The sequence below is a fragment of the Eptatretus burgeri genome, chromosome 4, assembly GCF_056783735.1.
Source record: "Eptatretus burgeri isolate ZD-2024b chromosome 4, Ebu_testis_v1, whole genome shotgun sequence".
Lineage (NCBI taxonomy): Eukaryota > Metazoa > Chordata > Myxini > Myxiniformes > Myxinidae > Eptatretus > Eptatretus burgeri.
This window is the reverse complement of record NC_140964.1, coordinates 94,209,855-94,234,987: the sequence shown is the minus strand read 5'-3', so window position 1 is coordinate 94,234,987 and position 25,133 is coordinate 94,209,855. Positions and strand designations below refer to the sequence as shown.

At 40.7% G+C, this 25,133-nt stretch overlaps 2 long non-coding RNA genes across 3 annotated transcripts in view; one reads left to right on the top strand and one right to left on the bottom strand.

Annotated features, from left to right (window-relative positions):
* The window catches only part of LOC147028700 (uncharacterized), a 290,211-nt gene that overhangs the window by 94,267 nt on the left and 170,811 nt on the right, over positions 1 to 25,133 (bottom strand). The window lies entirely within an intron of this gene.
* Positions 18,653 to 25,133, top strand: part of LOC147028701 (uncharacterized) — a 33,731-nt gene continuing 27,250 nt past the window's right edge. Inside the window, exon 1 of the long non-coding RNA XR_015056937.1 lies at positions 18,653 to 18,794. This is a non-coding gene — a long non-coding RNA (uncharacterized LOC147028701). The remainder of the gene's footprint in view (positions 18,795 to 25,133) is intronic.

Below are 25,133 nucleotides of genomic sequence, written 5' to 3'. Positions count from 1 at the left end.
CCACTTATAATCGCAATTGTAAATTAACTCAGATGCAACCCATCACCTTCAAAATCACACACCAAGTTAATTGGCCTCCACTTGTGTTAAATTTTAGTGACTGATTATATCGGAATAAAATCAGCTGTTCCTGGAGGTTTCCTCTGCTGGGTTGTGCATTTCACAGCAAAGACTCAACCATGAACATCAATGAGCTTCCAAAAGACCTCCGGGATAAAGTTGTTGAAAGGCACAGATCAGGGGATGGGTATAAAAATATTTCAAAGTCCTTGAATATCCCTTGGAGCACAGTCGAGACAGTCATTAAGAAGTGGAAGGTGTATGGTACCACCAAGACCCTGCCAAGATCAGGCCGTCCCTCCAAACTGGATGACCAAGCAAGGAGGACACTGATCAGAGAGGCCACCAAGAGGCCAATGGCAACTGTGAGAGCTACAGGCCTTTATGCAAAGACTGGTTTCTGTGCACATGTGACAACAATATCTTAAGCACTCCAAGTCTGGCCTGTATGGAAGGGTGGCAATAAGGAAGGCATTACTCAAAAAGCCCACCTTGAGGCCCGTTTGAGGTATACAAAAAAATACTCCGGAGATTCTGAAGCCATGCAGCAAAAAGTTTTGTGGTGCGACAAATCCAAGAAAGAACTTTTTGGCCAAAATGCAAAATGTTATATTTGACACAAACCCAACACAGCACATCAGCCAAAGAACACCATCCCTACTGTGAAGCATGGTGGTGGCAGCATCATGTTATGGGGATGTTTCTTCTCAGCAGGGACTCGGATACTTGTCAGGATAGAAGGGAAAATGGATGAAGCAAAATACGGAAAACTATAAATCCTAGAGGAAAACCTGCTGCCCTCGGCAAGAAAGCTGAAATTGTGACGGATGTTCACCTTTCTGCATGACAACGACCCGAAGCACACAGCCAAAGGTACACTGGAGTGGCTAAGGAACAAAGAGATAAATGTCATTGAGTGGAGTTGAGAGCCCGGACATAAATCCAATCATGAATCTGTGGCATGACTTGAAGATTGCTGTCCATCCACACTCCCCACGTGACTTGATTGAGCTTGAACAGTTTTGTGCAGAAGAATGGGCAAATATTGCCCAATTAAGATGCACTAAGTTTGTAGAGATCCATCCCAACAGACTCACAGCTGTAATTGCTGTCAAAGGTGCTTCCACGAAGTATTAACTCAGGTGGGTGGACACTTGTCCAACCAAGATATTCTAGTTTTGTATTTTTAATTGATTTTCTGAAATTTGTGGAATTTGTTTTTCACTTCGAAGTTGTGGGTTACAATGTGTAAATAAAGGTGGAGAAAGTTTGAGTTAATGCAATTTAACTCCAGGCTATAAGGCAACAACAGGTGAACATTTTGAAAGGGGGTGTAGACATTCTATAAGCACTGTATCTTTTTCAAATGTATCTCTGTCTCATACATCTCAAATGTATCACTATATCTCTGTCTTCTTTCTGATCTTGCACTGCTTGCTCTTTCTGTGCACTGCCTCCCCTCCCCCCCCCCTTCCTGGTTTCTGCAGGGTGCACACAGTGCACTAGCAACCCCCTTCTGGAAAATCTTCCAAAATCCAGGATCACTGCTCACCGACACTCATTCGTTCCTCGTTTTTTCTCGCCTGTGGAACCAAGTTCCACATTCTATTCAATCCCATTCTTCCCTCCAGGTCTTCAAAACAAACCATCTCACATCTCAGTTGGGGAAAACATGATCTTTTCTACCTCCATTAACCACCTCCTCTCCCCTCCAAACCAAACACCCTTTCCGAAATTTCCAGTCTTTTCTTCCTGAGAATTTGCAGCTGTATCCATCTTGTCCACCCCCTGCATCCTCCCCTACCCCGCATTCTTTGCCACATATATTACTTGTACTAGTCGCCCTCTATATGTCCCTCAATCCTAATGTTGTTGTGGTTCTGTCACACAAAAAACATAAAGGTGGTTCTGCCACAGAAGAACCTTGCCATCAAATTAATTTTGGAATTCAGCATATCACACAAGAGTCTTAATCTAGGTGTTATGTTGGCTTTTTGGAGCATACTCTTACTTGAGTGCACATTTACAATTTCCCTGCCACAGGCTCCACAGACTTGGGATTTTAGTCTAAAAATACACAAAGCAAATCCGAGTTACACAATCAGCACAATTTGTAACACAACAAAGCAAACTTCCCTTCAGAGTAGAGCTTCAGCGTAAAGTACTTACTTCCATAATTGCTTCTGAAAGGTTTTTGTGAAAGGAACTTAATAGCCCAATATGGCCATTTGCACTGTTTGTCACTTTGATCCAGAGTTTGGGAATTTTGGCAACGAATGACCAATTGGGAGCTGTTTTGAAAGTTGGGCATTGTTGCGTCAGATTATTGTGGTGACGTGCTCCACAAGAAAATTGAGCAAATGTTGTTGACATTTCTAGCAATGCACAACCGAAACCTTCTGAACAATGATAACATTCCAACAGTCATATTGAAAACCCTCTACGCTGTTAAGACATCGACATCGTGAAGGCCGAGCAGCCCCTTCTGACTCATCCTTCACTACAAAATATTCTGTCACAAATACCATAAATGTTATCAATATTGTTATTTTTTATAATTAAACAAACAGAAGTGAAGAAACTTTCCAAACAATTAAATCCCAGCCGACAGGATTACACAGAAAACATTTGGCCTTTTTCAGGTCATTTGGGGGAAAAATGTCCAAATAATGTACAGGGTGTCCCTAAAAAAAATGACATCATTTGAAACTTGAATATCTAAGTAACTACATGTCCCAGGCAAACAAAAGTAAATCGGCTTCATGTTGAACAATAAAAGATTTATTTAGCAAAATTCGAACAAGAGATTCAGAGGGATGTAGATTTTATAACCGTTTTCTCAAAACTTCACAAATGTTCACTATGCGCACCGCCTGTGGCACGACACACGTCAAGTCGGTGGTCCAGCTCCTGCCAAACACACTGTTGCATGTCTTGCGTAACATTGTCCAGCACCTCAGTGATTCTCTGCTTAAGTTCCTCGAGGCTTGCAGGAAGAGGAGGGGTACAGACCAGTCCTTTCACATAGCCCCGTATAAAAAAATAACAAGGTGTCAAGTCAGGTGAACGTGGTGGCCATTTCAACAGCACATTGTCATTATCACTGGCACGCCCAATCCATCTTCCTGGTAGATTCTCATTGAGATAAGAATTAAACATTCAACTTAGTTTTTACACATTTTGTTAAAATTTGAGATAATTTGAGCAAGAATTAGCTCTGTTATTAGACTACGAAATGATGTCATTTTTTTTTAGGGACATCCTGTATTTCAATTTGATTCTGATGTACCAAGATGTACCATACTCTGCACAGAGTGTTCATTCTGCCTTAGCACTTTCTTGGCAAGGGTTATACTGGGTGGTTTGCCATTACCTTCCCAGCATTTTTTGTCCATGCTTTATCCTTTTAAATGCTGATTGTCAAGCAAGGAAGCAGTACATACCATTTAAAAAAACATTTTGGTATGATTTGGCCAGGGTTTTAACTAACCTCATATTCAGAGCAGACACTAACTATATACAGCGACCAGGGTTGCGTCAGGAAGGGCATCCGGTGTAAAACATGTGCCAAATCACTATGCGGATCATATGGATGATCCGCTGTGGCGACCCCTAACGGGAGCAGCCGAAAGAAGAAGAAGAAGAAGAATAAGACACTAACTATTATACCACCGAGTCTTATAGGGTGGAATATCAGAGGAGTTGGACATTTTGTGCAACAAGTATGAGAACTGGCATGGTTGTCGAAAAAATAATTAAAAAGCAAAGTAATTTAAGATAATTTATAGTAATCATCATATTCAGAATGTCGGTTCTGCCAAAGCAGTTCCTTGGCTACTACAGCATTATAATCCTGGACAAGTCGTGACTCCGACGCAGGATATTTAACCGAGTATGCAGGCATTTGTAATGTATTCAGGGTTCCGGCGATAGCTTACCTATTCTTCATGAAGTCCACCTTGGGATATTTAACATCCACCAACTAATGCTGGAAAACGGGCACAGTTTAACTTCCATCCGGGGGGGGGGGGGGCATTGTCACAAGGATGATAGTGTGTCGCTGGGCCGAGATTCAAACCCATGCATCACAGCTCAGAGGTGAGTGTATAATTTATAGGAAAATGCTCTTGGAAGAGATTTGTTATTCGCAAAATGTACTTTCTTCTGCACCACCTTCCACCACCATTATTTTTGCAAAAGTTTGCAAACGCAGTAGTACGTAGTACATTAACTTTTTTAATAATTCAATATTCCTCTGAACTCATATGCGATACTCATACGAAATGACACCTCGAACATTTCATTTCCTGGCTGTTTGTGTGAAATTAACTACATTGCACCAGAGCTGTGCACTGCAAGCCTGTGAGGTTTCCATGTTGTGGTACACAGTCTTGCAGAGGCATTATAACAGGTAGTAAAACATATTTTGATACTTCCTGAAGGGTGTCTGAATTGCTTGGTTTTTTTCAAATTCATCTCTCAACCACATCCCCAGTCTGTTTGGCTTGGGAGTGCCGACATACATATGATTGCCTGTCCCGAGAACATGTACTCATACCGTGCATGATGTTAGATCAGTTTCTGATGTTACAATGCAGCCTGGGTATGTGGAAGTCCCTCAAGCGATCTTTCTTTTCTGATACACTCTCCAGGCTGCAAGTATGGTCATATATCAACATGTAAAAGTTTCCCACTGTGGTCAAAAACTCGTCATTGACGTTATCCAAATGTATAAAAGTATCACTAACGTCTGAAAATGTTGTCCAGACTTCCTATGCTGTCTTCTTTCTTCGTTACACAAACAAGAACAGTGAGTGAAGAGAAGGGATGGCCAATGCTTTCTCAAGTCCTGAACATTCCGCCAAGTTATGAACAGGTACATAACGAAAATGCTTTCCAGCACCGAAGGCAAACCCATGACTCGTATATTTTGCAGGTCAATCGCAGTCTTTAAAAAAAAAAAGTAGTCACTGCCAGTACCACTTCATCCACATACATGATGCAAACCATTAGCCTGGATTTCAGATTTCAGATTTAATGTATGTCTGAAAATATTCACTGGACGGAATTTCGAATCTCAGCTGAGCTATAAACTGTCATCGTGATGTTTCGCTGGCAAGGGCAAGGCATTAATGTGTGCACCATCCTTCAGATGGACATTAAACTGGAAGTCCTGTCTGCTGTTATGTCAAGATCCCACAGTATCAAGATCGCGAAAAATAGGTGAGCTCTCACCGGCACCTCGAGAAAATGACAAATTCCTGCCCTGACTACCACGGAGAAGCTAAGGGCAAACCATCCAGCGTAATCCTTGCCATGGGATTGCTTTGGCAGCCTTGAACCTGCCATCGGCCTAAAAAAGGTATCCAATAATACTCTGCAAAACAGGGGAATTGTTTCACCAAATCAAAGGCTTTTCTGCCATACCGCCCACCTTATGTGCACTACAATGAGCTGACATAATGGATACAACATTTTTTTGTCCTCCCTTCTGAGCAATAAAAAGCTGTACAATGATACGGTCCAGTTTACGGCAAAGTGGATTGTAGTTTAATCGTGATCTTTCTGAGAGAGCAACAAAGGATCTTTTAAAATTATTTAAAACATGGGGAACAAGAATGGCACTTGGTGGACCGCAACCTCTGATGGTATGAATAGTTTACGTTTTGTAATTATTTACCTATTAATCGACTTGTTCATGTCACCAACTGAACTCATCCACCAATTTTCGTCCAAATTTATATTGGCCTCTCAATCTCATGTACTCAACCCACCCATATTGTTCCCTATCATACCCATTGTCTGCTACAATTTATCTTTCTCAACAGAGAAGGTCGAGAAATTCTCCACCTTCTCTTGTCCAGATAAACCCAACAATGAAGATAGACACAAATGGCATCAGTGCCCATGTTCTCCGCTCTTTCTCCACTCCTGAGCCTGTCCTTCTTTTCAGGCCACCTCCTACTATCTGTGTGGAAGCAGGAAACATCACATATTCACATAAAGGGTACAAAACCAGATCTGATCAACTATATACCAGTACACCGACTTTCAAATTTCTGCAGTCATAGAATCTATCATCACAACTGATGTAAAATCTTTCCTTTTCTATATGGGCTTCATTACAGATTCCTCTTTTTAAAGTGTGTTCTTTGAGCATCGGTTTGAATTCCACTTTGGTCATACAACTCCAGACACGCAACTGCTCCCATCTTTGTCATTGTCAGAAATGTAAATCTCAAATACCAAGTTATAAATCTCTTCTTGTTCATATCTTAGGCATTTTACACAGTCTGACATACTACTCTGTTTGCCAATCTCACGGTCTGATCTATATGAGGTCCCCATACCTGCCTTTCTTACTTCCTCAGCACATGCATTCAATGCATTGCCAACAAATGGAATCCTCTCATCTCCTTTCCCACTGTAGGCTAAATTTCCCCAAAACAGTGTCTTGGGTCTCGTCTTGTTACACATAAGGAAAGCTTCCATTTAATGTTGTAGATGCATTCCCAGAAAGTGTGATAATAAGAAAAACGACGTTAAGCTAATAGATATTCCCAAAGATACAATGTTATAATGGGGGGATGCATTCCCAGGGCACATTTTCAGTCACCCTAACATAACTTTAATCTCACTTAAATACATATTGGAGACAAATATTAAACAAATCAATAAAGAACACAAATTAAATACATTAATGGACAATTAAATGAAGTTACATGGGTACTCGCCAAAACGTAGCAGCAACATTGCTTTTCGGGGCGGGGAGAGATGCGAGTGTGGAGTGGAGGGGATACAGGGAGGAAGAGGTAGGACTGTCTGCCTCGTCATCTGAAGACGTCTCTTCAGAGGTGTAGAGCATTGGTGGCAGAAAGTTGGAGTTGATGCCCTGGGTTCTGCTGGTGTTTGAAACTCGAAGAAGCTGTCAATGCTACTCTTATGTGCTTGCATTTTTCTGGATTTTTACCTCTCCCTGTAGCACCGGCAGCTTTCTTCTATCGCTCTCCAGCTAATTTGTCTCATAAACATTAATGACCTGTTTGGTAGAATCGCCACCCTCCTCGATCATCCCCTTGAGCATCTCGGGGAAACTACTTGGCAGCAGCCACGTTTTTACTGGTGGTCTCACCAGTCACTCAGATGTGCAGATTTACACGCCGCTTGAAATTACAGAACAAGCCAGAGCTTGCCTTAAAATCATCACTCTCTGCACTCTCAACTCCCTCACCTGCCTCACCCCTCACAGTGTTTTTAGTCATGCTAGAGTGACTTCGCTCTTTCAAGAATCAGAGACAAACTCATTGGTACATTTCGCTGACTCTGATCCGACATCCACATGTGCTCCATGTTTCTCCAAAATGCCTTCTCTACTCATAGTGATATGCAACGAACTACCGAGGAGTAACATTTTGGGCAGAACCTTTAGCTTTTCATCACAATTGTTACCACTGTGGTCGGAGGCAAGTAATGCATGTGGCCAAATCTTGTTCCTTATATCTACATATTGTATATGTATATATATACATAATATATAGGTTAATCTCCCCGACCCAAATTGTGGTGACGGATGGTTAACACTGCCATCCCGGATAGCCGAGCAGTTCTTCCTATAAATAGGAAGCGGACACATTGATCATCAGAGATTGTAACGCACGAGGGAGGGTGGGGTGCAATGGCGGAGCAATGGAGGCACAGCAGTGGGGGGTTACACTCGAACCCCATGACAAATACACAGACTCAGCAACTTAAAACAAACGTGGGAATTTAATGAAAACAGACAAATATTTCCAAAGGACAATAATCAGAATATAATAATATGTAAGGTAAACTAAACTGTAAATCGAGGTGCCTCTACACACAGAATCAAACATGGACAAGGGGAACAAAAAATAAAACAAAAATCCTCCCTTTATTCTGGCACTTAGCTTAGTCCAGAGATGGTCTTTATGGAGCTTGGAATCGAGGCGCTTCATCCTGCCTGTGTAGACGCGTGCAAAATGGCACCAAGTCACTCTCTCGCAGCGGGACAAACGTACGGCAGGCAATACGTGAGTGGTATTTAACACCAAGGCTCAGAGACGCCATGCAGCTTAGATAGGCACCGTTCACTTCGGTGGCATACATGAGGCTTAGAGGCCCATCTCATATGACCAGCCAAGAGTCGATGGCCAGTGCCTTGCTTCACCACGTGAGCTAAATTGCCTCAGCATGAATACGAGAACCGTGCAGTCTTCTTCATGCGTCGAAGGAAAGCCAGCCGTAAAGCCCTGTTCTTACAGGCCATCTCCAATCTTCGTTCTCTCTCGACTGTGTGCACCCCTCACTTCGCACTCGTGCCTTCCTCCTGATCTCTCTTGATGTCACACCGAACCACCATTCCACCTCCAGGACGTGGCTTGCTCAGACGAAACCCTGGAATGTGGGCTTCTTCCTGCTCTGTACGTTTTCCTCGCTTCTGACGCCACGCCCATCAATCATCAGCCTCAGGGGCATGACCACCTGCCGTCACCCTTGGAGGTGGGGCTTCTTCCTTCTTGGTCATGCAGCTCAGTTGTAATGGTCAATTGCTGGTTTGTAATACAAAAAACATAGGGGAAAGTTACAAGGGAGCAATCACATACTGGGGAACTTGGCCTTAATCCCTATCTAATTAACACTGCACCAAGCCTGGTGTTGGCTTTGCAGTTATGGTGGTGGCTTGGGATCCTATAGTCCTGAGTTTTACCCTGCTGGCTGCTGAATTAGCACCAGGGGGTTGACTCAGCCTGTCATCCTTCTGAGGTCGGCAAAATGAGCTCCCGTGTGTTCTGGTAAAAGAGGCAATGCAGCAGTGGCATAGCTGTGCCCCTAGCCAATGATGCAACCAGCAGACAAAAAGGCTTACACGATGGGAACACTGCATCCACACCCATGTGGTGCCACATAACACTGAAGCTCACAGCTTCCCGACTAAATTTACATCGAGATGTCTCCTACACGCCCACAGACCATACAACTCCATTCAATCCTAACTTTCCTATGAAATTCCTCCATCTACCCTCACAACCATAACAATATATTGCTATACATACGAGCAGGTACTGCAAAACATCTGGGCAATATAAAATGTGACAAAGTCCTCAATTCCCCCTCCCATAAACCACAAGTCATCAACCTACCCTTCCCAACCCAAAGGCTTAAATCCCCTCCCCACTACCTGCCTTAAAACCCCCTCTCTACCCCCAACACAACTCATCAACCCACCCCCTCCCCACCTAAAGTCCTCAACCACTCCCCCTCCAAACTCTGTCCCATCTTTGCTCTACTCTCGCCACCCTCCCCCCCCCCCACTCTGAACCCCAACTCTCTGTCCTCCCCTCCCTGCTCCCTCCTCCAGCTCATAAAAGGGAAAGGACATTCTTACATCGATCATTGCAGATTTAATATCGTGTCGCCACAATCATCGAGTTTGAAGTTGCCTCACTTGGAACCTCCTTGTCATGACTTGTCAATAAACAGCTCTGTCAATATTCTTGTGTATTTTGTGTCATTGACAATCTCGGAAAACGTCTTTACCATGTTTGGTAAAAGTAAATAATTAAAATAATACCTGCTTTTGATTCCTACTAACCCACTTTTCGGTGCCTCTAACTTGCCATATATGTTTATTTACTTCACATATGTGAACCCGAAGCACCCGCTTCCTAAGGGAGCGACAGGAGAGGAGGGGTTTGGGGGGGGGTCATGTTATTATTTTTATGATTTAGGATTAGTAATATCAGAGCAGAGTACCCACCCTACGAGTCCAAGTGTGCAACCCATTATTCTAGCACATCCCTTTATTTGGGCAGTTGAGAAGCAACAGACTGCTGCCTCGATCACTCCTAATAACCTGGGTTACTCATATGAAGCAAAAACATGCATACGAGCAATGTGCATTTATAATGCACATTACCATTATGCATGGTTATATAACTAGGATAACTCCAATTGCACTCCTTCCCCCAAAGGAAGGGGGACTCACCCTTGTTTCAAGAGACAAGGCCTGTTGCTCTCACATCACAGACTGGTTTGTGACTCTCAGTTTTTTTTTTACCTCCTCTCCACCGGTCTGACTCCTTTTCCCTCTCTCAGAACTCTGGCCATCCTGAGATCCTCCACAATGCCTGTGTTCTTCCATTGACTTCCTTCTCATTAAACTTCCCAAATTTATACTTATTACACTGGTCAACAATTTTTTACTTTCTGAATGTTGTCTAAATTTCTACAAGTGAATTAGGGTATTCTGGCACTGCTGAATCAGGAAATGGCATCCGTTTCTCTCCATCAGGTCAGGTTTTTGTGCTAAGTTGATTTGAAAAAAATCAGATCTTGTGACAAAATCAATTACATTTTTGTGGCATTATCAGCTGATTTTTGTCAACACATATCATCCTAAACATGTTTTTAAGAAAAAAAATGTTTTGCCAACAACATTTATTGATTACATGATAGAAACATCGATTACTGTCATCTGAATGGTGGGCATTGATAAAGGTAAGTACAAGTAAATTGCATGTTGCGTCACCACTGTTCAAACTTCAGGGCTTGAACTTCCGTTTCTTCGAACTCCTGGAATGTTCAGCGGCAGGGAGGTCTCTCTTCAGATTCCAACAGTAGTCAGCCATCATGACTGCGTCCCAGCGACCCTGATACCTGGTCTCCATCTCCTTCATGTCCTGATGGAATCTCTCCCCCTGCTCGTCACTCATTGAACCCAAGTTCTCAGGAAACCGGTTCATATGTGAAAATAGGTAGTGCATATTGATGCTCATGTTGCAGCCCAGGTTTCTGAAAGCAGTCAGCATGTTGTTGACAAGTTCTGCGTAGTTTCTGGCCTTATTGTTGCCAAGAAAGTTCTTCACTACCAAAACAAATGTCTTCCACGCTTCCAGTTCCACTTCGTTCATTGAGTTTTTGAACTCTGGATCTCTGATGAGCTGACGGATCTGAGGACCATCAAAGATGCCAGCTTTCAACTTCTCCATGGTCAATCCTGGAAAAGCCTGGCACAAGTAAGTGAAGCAGTCACCATCTTTGTCCAGAGCCTTGGTGAACTGCTTGATTAAGCCGAGCTTGATGTGCAGCGGTGGGAAGAGTATTCTGTCTCTGTCCACCAGAGGGTCGTTGATGACGTTCCTTTCTTTGCATGGCACCAATTCCTCCCGCACAGGCCAGTCCAACAGCTTTAGTTTTGATCCACGAACTTTATGCTTTGCCTCACCAATTTTTGGAAGATTTTGAGGTTTTATGACTTCAAACTGATCCCTTTTCGACATAATCACCCAGAACTATCGTACCTGAATACTTCTTGTCATTAAAATAATTATTTCCAATCAAAACAATTATTTGACATGACATTTTACCCCCACCAACTTCTTCTAAAATGCTCCACACATGCGTACATGTGAACAAAAATGTAAAAAACGACATGTGGCCATATCTCAAAAACTTGACCTGATTGAACAAAACTAATGTGAGTTTTGGATTCAGCGCATCAGATTCGTCCTAAATCAGCTTAAAAAATGCAGACAACAAATTTGTTGTTGACCAGTGTTATCCACCAATTTTTTTTTGTTGTTGTTATTTTATCCTTTTTGAGGAACTGTGCTTTCCAGAGGAAGTTCAATCACACACTTCCCTCCAGCACTTTAAGCTGCCAGTACATCACCATCTTATGTTTTCCCCAACCCCTACTAGAGATCTTTTCTTCACTCATTAACTCTATCTAACACAACCTGCAGATTTCTATAATTCCTCCGCTCCCTCTCCTCTTCGCTGTCCAATCATTCCTTGCTTGTGGCATCCATCTATAGTCTCACTGTCCTCCTCTCAGTATGTTGTCCCTTTGCCCTCTGTTGGCTCACCCTTCCATAAGCATAGATATTGTATACAAAAAGGTTGAAGTTTGTGCACCCATCCAATAAGAAAATGCTTTAGAAAGACACTTCTCACTAATCATTGCAAATGTTAATGGCTTTGGGTAATAACAAAAAGGCAGGACCTTTTCATCAGATTTTTGTTGAGCCCTGGTTAATACAATTATGAGATAATCTCAAAATCCTTGATACAAGGTTAGCAACTCAGCACCCATTAATTAATTATGATGTGAAAGAAGCAGTTGGAGATGTGACGATTTAAAAACGCTTTTGTAAAGGCAACACAAAGATAAAAGCAGCAGTGTTTAATGGTGACTTAGTAGTTTGAAGATTAACAGTGTAGAGTTATCAAATTAGTCGTGGACCAAGCCAAGCGAAAGTGAATCATTTGAATATTATCCTCATACAAAGAAAAATGTATTAATTTAAAATTTCAACTGTTGGAGTACAGAAACTTTTAGTGCGTATTAATTTTTAGTGGTGTCTAATTTCAATGGAAAAGCTGTATTTAATGTATATTTTATTTCCCATCGGAGATAAATCAAGTCGTTACGACTTTTGGACATTCAAACAGATTAGTCATTTTGGACACAACCAACAGAACATATTTTTGCAAAACAGATTTATTACTGTTTACACTCACGGTGCCTTTCCCTATTTGTAGTGAAATGGATCTCTGCCTGTATTATTCATCCCCATAAGACTGGTATGCTTTTGCAATTGTAGTTCAATATTGCATTTCATCTCCATGAAAAGCCGCTCTCTCTCTCCATCAAGCGAAAAACATCATTTCCATGCAGCGTGTCAAAATTCACAATCCCAGAGCGAACAAAGCTTCAATCTCGCTGGCTTCGCCCTAATACAGGTTCAGAATTTATTTTTATTTTTTTTGGAGAATTTCTGCTCTTTTTCTCCACAGCGTGTTGTTTGTTTTCCAGGGAACGTGTGCTTGGTTACCCTATCTAAGGGCTTCCAGATGGATCATCACTGCCATTTGGCAGAGGAATCACAAGTGGGAAAAGTCATTTCCTTGTTTCTAATGGCGAGGTTTTTGCCAAAGACTTATCAGAGCCAATTCAGCAGATGGATCGTCATGCAGCACTGTGCGTGCGGGTGGTTCCATCTCTCGAGGGTCATCGTGCAAAGGATCTTATGACAGAAATGTTGGGAATGATCTGTGGTTTGTCTTACATACACATGGTTATATTTGCAGTGAGATTGTTCTTGCATCAGGTTTTATAAACAGGTTTTGTATATTAGATCAGAAATTATCAACAGCTGATTCTACAATGTAGAGTGGATTATATAAATTCTCTCAGAGCGATATACAAAGGTTACTGCTGTAGCAATTTATTTCCAAGGGTCATTTATATATTTTACATATAAATATGGTTGCAATCTGTTTTGCAAAATCGATGACACAGAAGCCGATACACCAGGAAAAATAATCACAGAACCGTCGGAAAGCATCAGAAAATGAAAATATAAATAAATGAAAAAAAAATAGTTAAAATAATAAATCAAAAAGATAATGCAAGTGAGCGACCCGAGGCAATGGGGAAGCACGTTTCGTTATTGCTTACAATGTGTAAGCATACCCCGCTAATAAGTAATATTAAGAGCCTTCCATTGTGTATTATTGTATACAGTACTAGCAAAAGTAGCTGGCTACAGTGATCGGAAAAGGTTAAGTTAATCTATCAATTGAAATATTTTGTGGACTTTAAAAAATGGTTGTGTGGCTCCTTTAGTTTCACTTGAGGCCAAAGCACTGAGCTACTTATACCACCCAACGCAAAATGGTGGTGCAACATCGGGCAGAGGAGGTTCAATTTGTCTCAAAAGAGTGTAGAATGTCGTGCTTATGAAATACAATTTGGCATTAACATTATTCATGTCTGTTCTCCCGTCATTTCCAAAGTGAATGTTGAGGTTTGCCTGCATGCGCAACTTTTGAAGCACTGTGCGGAAATCACCCACCATAAACAGGTAACAGATGCTTGCACCATGGTTCATGAATCATGGACAGACACCATGGTTCACAATATTATATTATATATAACTTCCCGTCCAAGAAAGTTAAACACAGAAAGAGATCATTCAGCCCATCAAGCTCGTGTAATGATTGCCAACCTAATCCTCATGGACATTGGAATTATATGCACTGTGTTCCACAAGGTAACATCGTATTCTCTTGCACTTTGGAATTAGCCAAGCTCGTGTTGCACAAGATAAAAAGGGTGTTCTGGTGAAGTTGGGATTATTCACTCCCGCTCTCTGCCCCTTCCCCCCCACCCCTACCCCACGAAGCAATTCCGGCTTTCGCTTTAACTCTTTCTGATGAAACTCTTCCATACAGCTGAATCTGAATAAGCCATAGTAGTAGTAGTAGTAGCAGTCATAGTGCTTTTGTTTGATGGTAAATTATTGCAGAGGTCTGTGCTCAAGACAGAAGAAGACTCATGCAGTCAGAAACTCTTTATTATCACTCAAAAATATTTCTCATCCACAGCATGTCTGAGTCAGAATTGCAGTGCACAAAAGTGGAGCATTTTAAGAGATATACCATCACCAATATAGATTAAGAGGACAACACAGAAAACAAATACAAGGAGGAAATAAATGATCATACTCACAAAAGCAAAGTGCTATGAGGAGAAATATGGCAAAGCGCATCATTAAGTAAGCAAATTGCCACGAATCTCTGAATATTCCCAGAGTATTGTGCCACCTTAAACTCTGAAATTATCTATGAGCATAACAAAGCTTTCAGGCATGCAGAACTATGTTGTGCGCTGATGTTATCGATCAGAAACGGAGTAAAAGATTCTTAACCAGCAAAAAAATTGGTCGAACGCGAGGGCATTGCATTCATGCATGAAAGATTATAGTCCCCAATACACCACAGAAACAACATCCACCAGGAAAATAAGTGAAATGTAACAATAGAGCCACAGAACTCAGTGATCTATGAAGCATCCTATAAATCAGGTCACCCACCATTCTGGGTATTGGTGTAAGATAGGACTCTCACTGTGGTCGAACATGCAAGGGGGATAGAAGAAATCCGCCTCAGGGATTGTCTAACGACATGCCAATGCAATAAAATGGAGTGAATGACTGATGAGGAAGTATAATCGCCATTTGTGTCAGCCCACAGAAGGACACTCCAGATGCAGCAGGGACCTTGCCGGTGTTATGCACATGACGTGGCAGAGATAGATCATAACCTCATGGTCAGCTGATAATAAAAACCATGGAAGTGCCGGGGGATATCCTGTAAAAGTTTATAACCACCAGAAGGATTCTCCAAATAAGGCAATCATGAGGCAAGGAGTTCCTTACTTCCTGGAGCATCCTGGAAGAAATACGAAGGCTGTTGTAGTAGTCATGGTGGTAGTAGTAATAGTAGATTGAATTATCATAATTATTCACAAAAAAGGCTGGTTTTGAACTGACACGATAATTCAGAGGTTAAAAAGAAATTCCTTTGAATCTAGTCTGGGCTCATTTCCTCCACTGACTAAGTAAGTCCTATCAACCTGATAGCAAATAGGTAAAAGACATGTATCTATGAAGACAACTCAAGGCATGTTTCGCGTGCATATTCTCTGCAAATGTCACAAGATTAATGTGACATTTGTAGACTGTACATGACAACAGGATCCAGGAGTTAAATGAAGAAATTGGTTGCTGGTGCTCCATCACCACTCATGTGACTCGTGTTTCCCACCCCTTTAAGTGGCAAAACACGGATGTGTGCTTAAGTAGGGAACAGGGATCCACGACTGACATTGTTTTCTCGAATGGTGAAGAGACATGTGTCCCATGATGTACAATGCTATTTGGGAAAGGATTCATGGATGTCTTTCTCGCATTTTTGCACAAACTTAGAGGAAAATGTGGAAGTGAACACGAAAGACTATATGAATGAAAAAGACTGGGTTTCCCAAACTCATTTCCACTCTGGTAAATTTTAGGTTTTTCTTGCCTTTAAACTTGATGAATATTGTTTTTTTATTTCAATTCAACTTATTTGCAAAATTTCATTTCCGATTGTTTGTTTTGTTCATAGATCATCTTCCTCCCACCATCCTCTTCTAACTTTTACACCTTCTCTTTCATATCATTCCTCACCTTATCCACAGCTCCTTGCTACTTTCTTTTTTTATCAAACATGTGCAGCAACCCTACATCCATCCATATATTCTTGATCTTCTCTATCGTCTTCCAAACCTCTGAATTTTCTCCAACTACCTTTGCCACTTCCTCCATCCACCACACCTGGTTTCCTTTCCGAGATGATGCACCCTTTCCTGATGTCCTTCCACACATAACTTCTGCAATTCACCTAAACACCTCTCTGTACTTCTTTCACTTCTCCAAACCTTCAGCTTCTTCGCTAAGTTCCTTATGCCTGGCCCTCATTCTTTCCTTCTACTCTACGGTAACATTGTCCTTGCATTTCCCCCACCTTATCATCTTCTGAACCATGCTCTTAACTTGCCTCTTTTTCTTCATGTGTACAACCACTGCCTTACAGTCCTTGATCCTCCACAACTGTTGCTTCCTCACTACCAACAAATACAACTCCATTCTATGCTGTTCACTCATGTGAGTAATTTTGTGACTGTCCCGCTTCTGAAAGAATGAACCAGCTATAGCCATTCACCCATCCCACTCCTTGCCACCAGCTTCACCAGCTCCACCAGCTCTCGACCATCTCTATTCCTCGTCCCCAACCAAATTTACCAACACATTCCTCTCCACCACGTTCTGCTACTCCCACATGTGTGTTGATGTCCCCTGCAATGCACCGCATAACCGCTAGCTCAACCATCTCCATAATCCTCTCCAGTGGATCCATAAACTCCTGCTTCTCTGCCTCAGTCCTTCCCATTTGTTGCCCATATGGATACAACACACACTATATTGCCAAGCATGCCATAACTATCCATCCCTCCTGTCTTTGCACTCTGACCACATCCTTGCTGATCTCTTCCGATGCTATTTTTCCTGTGCCGTTACTCCTTCCATCCCCTCTCATGTGCAACCGCTGGTACCCTCTTACCAACCTCCTCACTCTGTGCCCTTTCCGTCTGGTCTCCTGCACACACAACACTTCTAACCTCCTCTGCAACATCTCCATCAATTCGATTCCTCTCCCCAACATTGATCCCACCTTCAGACTACCTCGTCGGACCTCGATTCTGAACCACTGCCCGCCTAGCAGAGCCGCTACCATCTTGATCAGCTTAAGATGTTCTGGTCATCAATCAGCAGTGCTGATTTAATTCTCTCTCTCTCTCTCTCTCTCTCTCTCTATCTCTCTCTCTCTCTCTCTCTCTCTCTCTCTCTCTCTCTCTCTCTCTCTCTCTCTCTCTCTCTCTCTCTCTCTCTCTCTCTCTCTCTCTCTCTCTCTCTCTCTCTCTCTCTCTCTCTCTTTTCCAATTTTGTCCACCACTGATATCATGTCTCATGGTTATTAAAATAACTTTTTTCAGAATAGACGATATTATGGAGTTCTCAACGTATTTCATTTAAACAATAATTAAATTATCGCAACCGCATTTTGAAGTGCACCAAATTTCACAATCTTCGCATGAGAATATACCCTTGAAATTTTCAGCCAAGTGCCAAGAAATATGTCACCTATTTACCATACGATGGCAGGAAATATTGTTATTTTTCCAGTGGAATTCCAGGAAGCACAATTGGTTAATTTGCAGAACAGAGCAACATCAGTGGCAAAGTGACACCACCAGAAATGATGGATCCACTTGCCAAGCCTTGTATCAACGAGAAAAGGAAGAAGAGGAAGAAGCATAGTGGCAAAAATGCAATTGGTTCGTTTAAAGAGAGCGACAGTAGATGTTATTGTTCCATTTGCAGTGGAGTGCCAGGAAATATGATTGGTCGATTCACATTGCTATTTTATAAAATGCATTTGGTCCATGCACAGCAAAGAGTGGGCAAATGTGGTCCAGTTATGAAAGCTGCTCTTAAAAAGCTAGATTTGGACTTGATCCTTTTGGAGATAATCTCAGCAAAAGTTGATATCAGACTAAAACAAAGCTGTATAAACACCTGGAGACGGGATCTGATCAACAGGACAGGTGAAGCTATTCACAGACATTTTTCAAACACGCAAGGGTGAAAATAATAGTTTGATTTCAGTTGAGATGGATCTCTTTAAAAAAAATAATTGTTTTGCAAATCATGATGTAAACAGACATGAACATCGATGAAATGCTTTTCATTTCGTTCAGTTTCTTAATTGGACTCTCTCATGATTGTGATACCGTATACGTCCTTCGGTTGATTTGGAGCTTGTAGCCAGGCATTCGTGACACAAAGCCTTTCTCTATACTCTCGGGATTAATCAAATTGAGGTCCCTGCTTCGTACTCCAGTGCAATTCCATTGAAAATAATCAGGCGGTTGTTTTCTTTTCTCTGCAAACTTATTTGGTAAACAATGCGTTACTACACAATGGCAGGAACAGCGCACCAGCATAGGGCTAAAAATACTAACTGCGGTAGATTGTATGATATGTGAATAGCCATCCACCTGTTGGGATTACGAAATCGAATAGACGGATCGATTCATGTACTGCAGGGGCTGAAGTGTGTCACCCCTAGGCCTGGTCCCGAAACGACGGTTGGTGTTGATCTAACTGAGCCACATGTTGTCACAGTCCTGTGTGGTCCGGAATGTTGGCATATACGTGCTTACTGATCATGGCTCCCAGCTATTTGTAAGGTCAACAATGGGCAATGTAGATCAAACAAGCAGCCAAGGTCAAACACATCCATTCTACTTTCACTCTTTGTCTGTAAGTGTATCTTTCTTTCCATTTATATTTCTCCAAAAATTCAAACAACTACATAACATATCTCGATGACATTGTCTTATTTTACCCAGTTAAGTGTATTTATCTCTATCCATGGAACTTATGGTAAATTTCATGTTAATTTGAAAAAAAAAATTACATTTTTGTGACTTCTGCTTTTCTGTAATCGCAAAAGCTTTTTTTTTATCTGCTTCCGACTTTGCAATTGCTACCTCTGCCACCAAAGGTGAAAGGACTAGGTTATATTACTTTCGTGAATGTCTCATGTCCTTCCGTGTTTGCCTGTTTCGTATTTCCATTTGAACCCCCCAGCTTATGTGTGGAACTAAAGTTAATATCCCAAATTATATTTGTTTTTCCATTGTCTACGAACGTCTTTGTAATTCCCCAAATATTACCTCATGTACTGTATACATATGTGTTTGTCCTGCATGCGTTTATGTTCCACATCTTCCATAAACCTAAGATCACAATACAAAATTATATTTTAAAACATTTTTCAGTCCGAAATGCAAAAATGGAAAATAACCAGCTTTGTTTTTTTTAACAAAACAAGAACAGAACAGAAAAGAAAGTGTAATTGTTATTGCAAGATCATTGTAAACCTTCCTTCAGTGGAAACTCTTCACCACGCGGCCACACCCTTCATAGCCGAAAAAAGCCAGCACGCCATTGTGAGAGGAATGATCAGAGTATATTGTATATGTATGACTGTATGTATGTGCATATATATATATATATATATATATATATATATATATATATATATATATATATATATATATATATATATATATACATATATATATATATATATATATATATATATATATATATATATATATATATATATATACATATATATATATATATATATATATATATATATATATATATATATATATATATATATATATATATATATATATATATATATATATATATATATATATATATATATATATATATATATATATATATATATATATATATATATACACACACACACACACACACATACATGAAGAAGGCGCTTCCAACTAAAAGTAAAAAACTAAATCGACTCCACCAACTTGAGCAAAAAAGCGAGAGCAGACCCAGTCTCAGGCATCGTTTCACCAGATTCACAGCCAGGTTCATCAGTCACAATGGAGATCGTCTACTGTGCCTGAGGAAGCTGGCTGTGAAGCCAGCAAAATGTTTGTATATATATATATATATATATATATATATATATATATATATATATATATATATATATATATATATATATATATATATATATATATATATGCAAATTTATATATACATATATATATATATATATATATATATATATATATATATATATATATATATATATATATATATATATATATATATATATATATATATATATATATATATATATATATATATATATATATATATATATATATATATATATATATATATATATATATATATATATATATATATATATATATACATATATACATATATATATACAGTATATATGTATATAAATACATATATATATATATATATATATATATATATATATATATATATATATGTGTGTATATTGTTACGTCTGTGGAAATTCGCATTAAACCATGAAAGGCCCGTAGGTGAGATATCTCTAAGTACATGTGTAGTTAGCCCCAAATCCGTTGTCTAGAGGGAATTTATGTGATTCATTCGGGCTGCGACGCTTTGAGATATCCGTTTTTCTGTTCTATCTTTATTTTGAACCAACCACGTCTCAACCGCCATCACACAACAACCACCACGCCAGCCATCGTCACCAACTACAACCATGTTCCAACCCTCAGACAACAACAACAACGCCAACAGCCACTACTTTTACCTTCACAACTCAATCCCGCAAACATCGCATCACCGTCATTCCAAAACGGCACCATAACCATCAAACCACCACCGATAAACCCTCCACCACCCTCACCTCCCTCCTTCTACGGCCATTCCCGCACCACCAGTGAACACTGAGCGTCGGGCTGTCTTGGGCTCGTTCAGCGATACGCACCGAGCCACGAGCGCAGATAGCGGCCTTTCCGAGGGAAAATTCGGATCAAGAACGCTACACGCCCACTTCTGATCCGTCCAATTAGCAAGTGCGGAGCGGTTGGCCCCGCCTCCTGGCACGTCTGTGTGAAATCGATATATGCAAATTCTAGGATCAGGGGAGGTACACACCCACTTTTCCTTCATCCAATTGGCGAGCGTGGCTCCGCCCCCGAGGTCATCCTGATCCGGATATTTTCATATTGTTTTCTCCTGCCGGCCTATAAAACGGCGAGCGCAAGGCGAATCGGGGCAGAGTCAGTTTTTGGTTGGAGAGCAGAGTGTGGCAGTAGCAGAGTGTGGCTGTAGCAGTGTGTGTCGGCAGGGCAGAGTGAGGCGAAGTCATCGGTGTGGCATTGAGTTGGGTTCTGCAGTCGGCTGAGGAGAGTTGCGGGAAGAGGCCAAGGAGCTCGGGTCCGAGGCGAGAAGGACGGCGGTCGGCGACGAGGTCGCGGTGTGAGATCGCTCGTCGCGGGACCCAAGCCAGCTAGCCATTCTCCTCCCCCAGTGCATCAACAATTCCCCCTTTCCCCTGCGCTGAGATAGTGCAAAAAGGGGGCCCCGTTCCCACCCCACTCCAAACGTCGTGCCAACAAAACCCGCCAAGGAGCACGGAGTCGTGGCACAACCACGCGGCCACATCTGCGGCTCGTCTACCAACGCGTCACGAGGACGCGGGTAGGACCCCCTCCCCCCCCCGATCTCGCGGACCTGGCCGCTCCTTCAGCTCACGCGTGCATATTGGCCTACAGGCCCGTCTGCCCCCTTGTCTCTGAGGGTGGCTTCTTTCCTTTGCTTTTGAGTAAATGTGTGTTGGCGCCGTCTGTAAAGTATAACTATATAAGTGTTGCCGTGTGTACGCATATTCGGTAGTAACTCTGCGTCATTGTTTCTTTTGTTTTAACTGCTATATGTGCATTTTGACTGTTTGGCTGTATATGTGTGCTTTCCGTGTGTCGCGTAATAAATGTGCATTGTGTGAACTGTTTTCCCGTTTCGCTTCGTCTTTTCTTTATTGACCCTCCTCCTGCTTCACGTAAAAGGTTCGTAGTGGGCTTAATATGCTCGGTAATTTATCTGAACCATCCAGGTCGGCGATAACACCGCTCGGTTATCCCAATAGCACGGAATGGGCCGCCAAGTGGCCCGTATCAGGAGTCGACCTGCGGCGAGGTGCGATCGCCCGGTCGACCATTCGCACAGGTACTTAGGTAGATCGAATTTGGCGAGCGACCCTATCCTGTGCGGGTGGGCAATTGACACGATCGTGGTGAGGTTAAACCCCAACCGTGACTAGCTCCCAGCGTTGGTCCGAGATGGTCACGACTGAATTGTCCGTCCGGTGGGCAACGTGCCGCGATCCGAGTTACGTGGCCGTCCACACGCCAGCGGGCGCGAATTCGCAACAATATATATATATATATATATATAAATAAATATAAATATATATAAATATATATAGATATATATATATATATATATATAAATATAAATATATATATATATATATATAAATATAAATATATGTATATATATATATATATATATATATATATATATATATATATATATATATATATATATATATATATATATGTATATATATATATATATATATATATATATATATATATATATATATATATATATATATATATATATATATATATATGTATATATATATATATATATATATATATATATATATATATATATATATATATATATATATATATATATATATATATATATATATATATATATATATATATATATATATATATATATATATATATATATATATATATATATATATATATATATATATATATATATATATATATATATATATATATATATATATATATATATATATATATATATATATATATATATATATATATATATATATATATATATATATATATATATGTATGTATGTATGTATATGTATATATATACAGTATATATATATATATATATATATATATATATATATATATATATATATATATATATATATATATATATATATATATATATATATATACATATATATACACACATATAAATATATATGGAAGTAACCTGGTGTTGGCGCAGTGGTTAGGGCAGCGGCTTGGGATCCAAAAGATCGTGAGTTCAAGCCCCGTTGGGCCACTGAATTAATACACCAGGGGGTTGACTCAGCCTGTCATCCTTCCGAGGTCGGCGAAATGAGTACCAGTATACTGGGCCGGTGTATACCCCGGTTAAAATAGGTGTACCGTATCCCTGTGTCATAAGAGGCGACCAGGGTTGCGTCAGGAAGGGCATCCGGCGTAAAACATCTGCCAAATCACTATGCGGATAATACTGATGATCCGCTGTGGCGACCCCGAAAGGGAGCAGCCGAAAGAAGAAGAAGAAGAAGAAGATATAAATATATATGGACAAATATAATAAATGAATAAATATCAGTGTGTTTCCTCCATAACCCCAAAACCATGAAACCAAGCAAACTGAAGCTTTGCATGCATTCAAACAAAACAACAAAGGAAGTGCATGACTGAAAATTGTGTGTTTGCGTTAATTAAAACATCCCTTTTGAAGCTATAATTAACGGCCTTATTTGATGATATCCTTTATCAGGCGCATCCTTGGACACCCTCGGACACCTCTCTCGCACTTGATGGGAGTCCTAATTCGCCATTTTATTCGGCCCATTCAAACATGCTCGAATTGGAAACACAATCGACTCACACGACCTAATTATCGACACAAATAAATGTCAGCATGTGTGTGTCAGAGTGTCTCCTCCATAACTCCAAAACCATGAAATCCAGCAACCTGAAACTTTACATGCACACTAAGAAAACTCCAAAGAAGTGCATGAATGAAAATTGGGTGTTTGTGTTCATTAAAACATCCCTTTTGAAGGTCATTAACAGCCATATTAAATTATATCCTTTTTCAGGCTCATCCTCAGTTTCCGCTCTATATGGGATTTTGAGGCATATCCTTGGTTACCTCGCTGGGGTCTGAAGCCACCATGTTTTTTGACCAGCGCAACCTTGCCTTGACTTGGAACAGGCCACAACGATTTCTTAATGATAAAGTTTTTTTCACTTTCCTCACTCATTATCGAATGCCTGTTCATCATAGCTATGAATCGCTGGGTACATTGCAATGCTTATGCACGCCCAGAGACGTTAGCAATCGTTGCTTTATTTCATTTCCGCATATGACTAACCGACAGAATCTCTTAAACTAAGCATAATTACAAAATTTAAGCTCCAGATTTGAAAGTATCAGCAGTTCCGACTCCTACAAAAGTGTTCATTTGTCCAATTCAGACATATTTTGGACATTCGGACATTGCTATTGCTTGCCAACCATTCAATTGGAGTGCTTGCTTGAGTGCTTATATCGCTTGCTGAGTGCCCCAGAGTGGATGGCGGTACAGTTCCTGTCCCAAACAGAATGTACTGTTGGCAGTTGCTGCAAAATCTGGTATGTTCTGACATCACATTTTCATTGCAGCATGGATTTAATTGAACAACAACAACAATAACCAAGCAGGCATTGTTCTCTCAACCTCTATCTTCACAGGATAGGGCGTCACCCCACAGGGTTGTGTGACTGGTGTAAAGTTCCCAAGGATTTTGTTCATGCTTTCCCTCTCTCTCTGCCCTCAGTACAATGAACCCAGATTGCGTCAACTGCATTGTGTCCGTGTCATAGGGATCACATAGTCAGGCCTGCTGGATGCGTTTTGCCATCTGACTCAGAAGCACCCCTTGTTCTGTCGATCATTTTTTAAATAAACTATAAAAACGGCACTAGCAATATAAGCCTCCAGTATCAATATCTGTGGTATTTATGTGTGTGGCATATATAGAGCCTCACGGCTCTAAAATCACAATTTAACCCCAAAAAGAAAGAAAGAATAACCACACTACGTCAATCTGAGTGAATCGTTCACTCACTGCGGTTGCTTTGACTGCGCCACGTTATTCAGAGCGAGTCATTTGTGCTCCGTCATTCAGTGTGAGTGTTTCGTGCTCCATCATTCTGAGCGAGTCGTTCGCGATGAACATGATCCCGAGTGCATGAGAAGTTCCAAGGCGGGGAGGGAGATGGAGAATGTCCTGAAATGTTACAAGGAGGTCTGTGAACAGAAAATGAAGGCAACCACTAAAGTCTCCATTCTGAAGTTCTTCAAAAAATCCCAAAGTGAATCAGCCTCCATTTCAT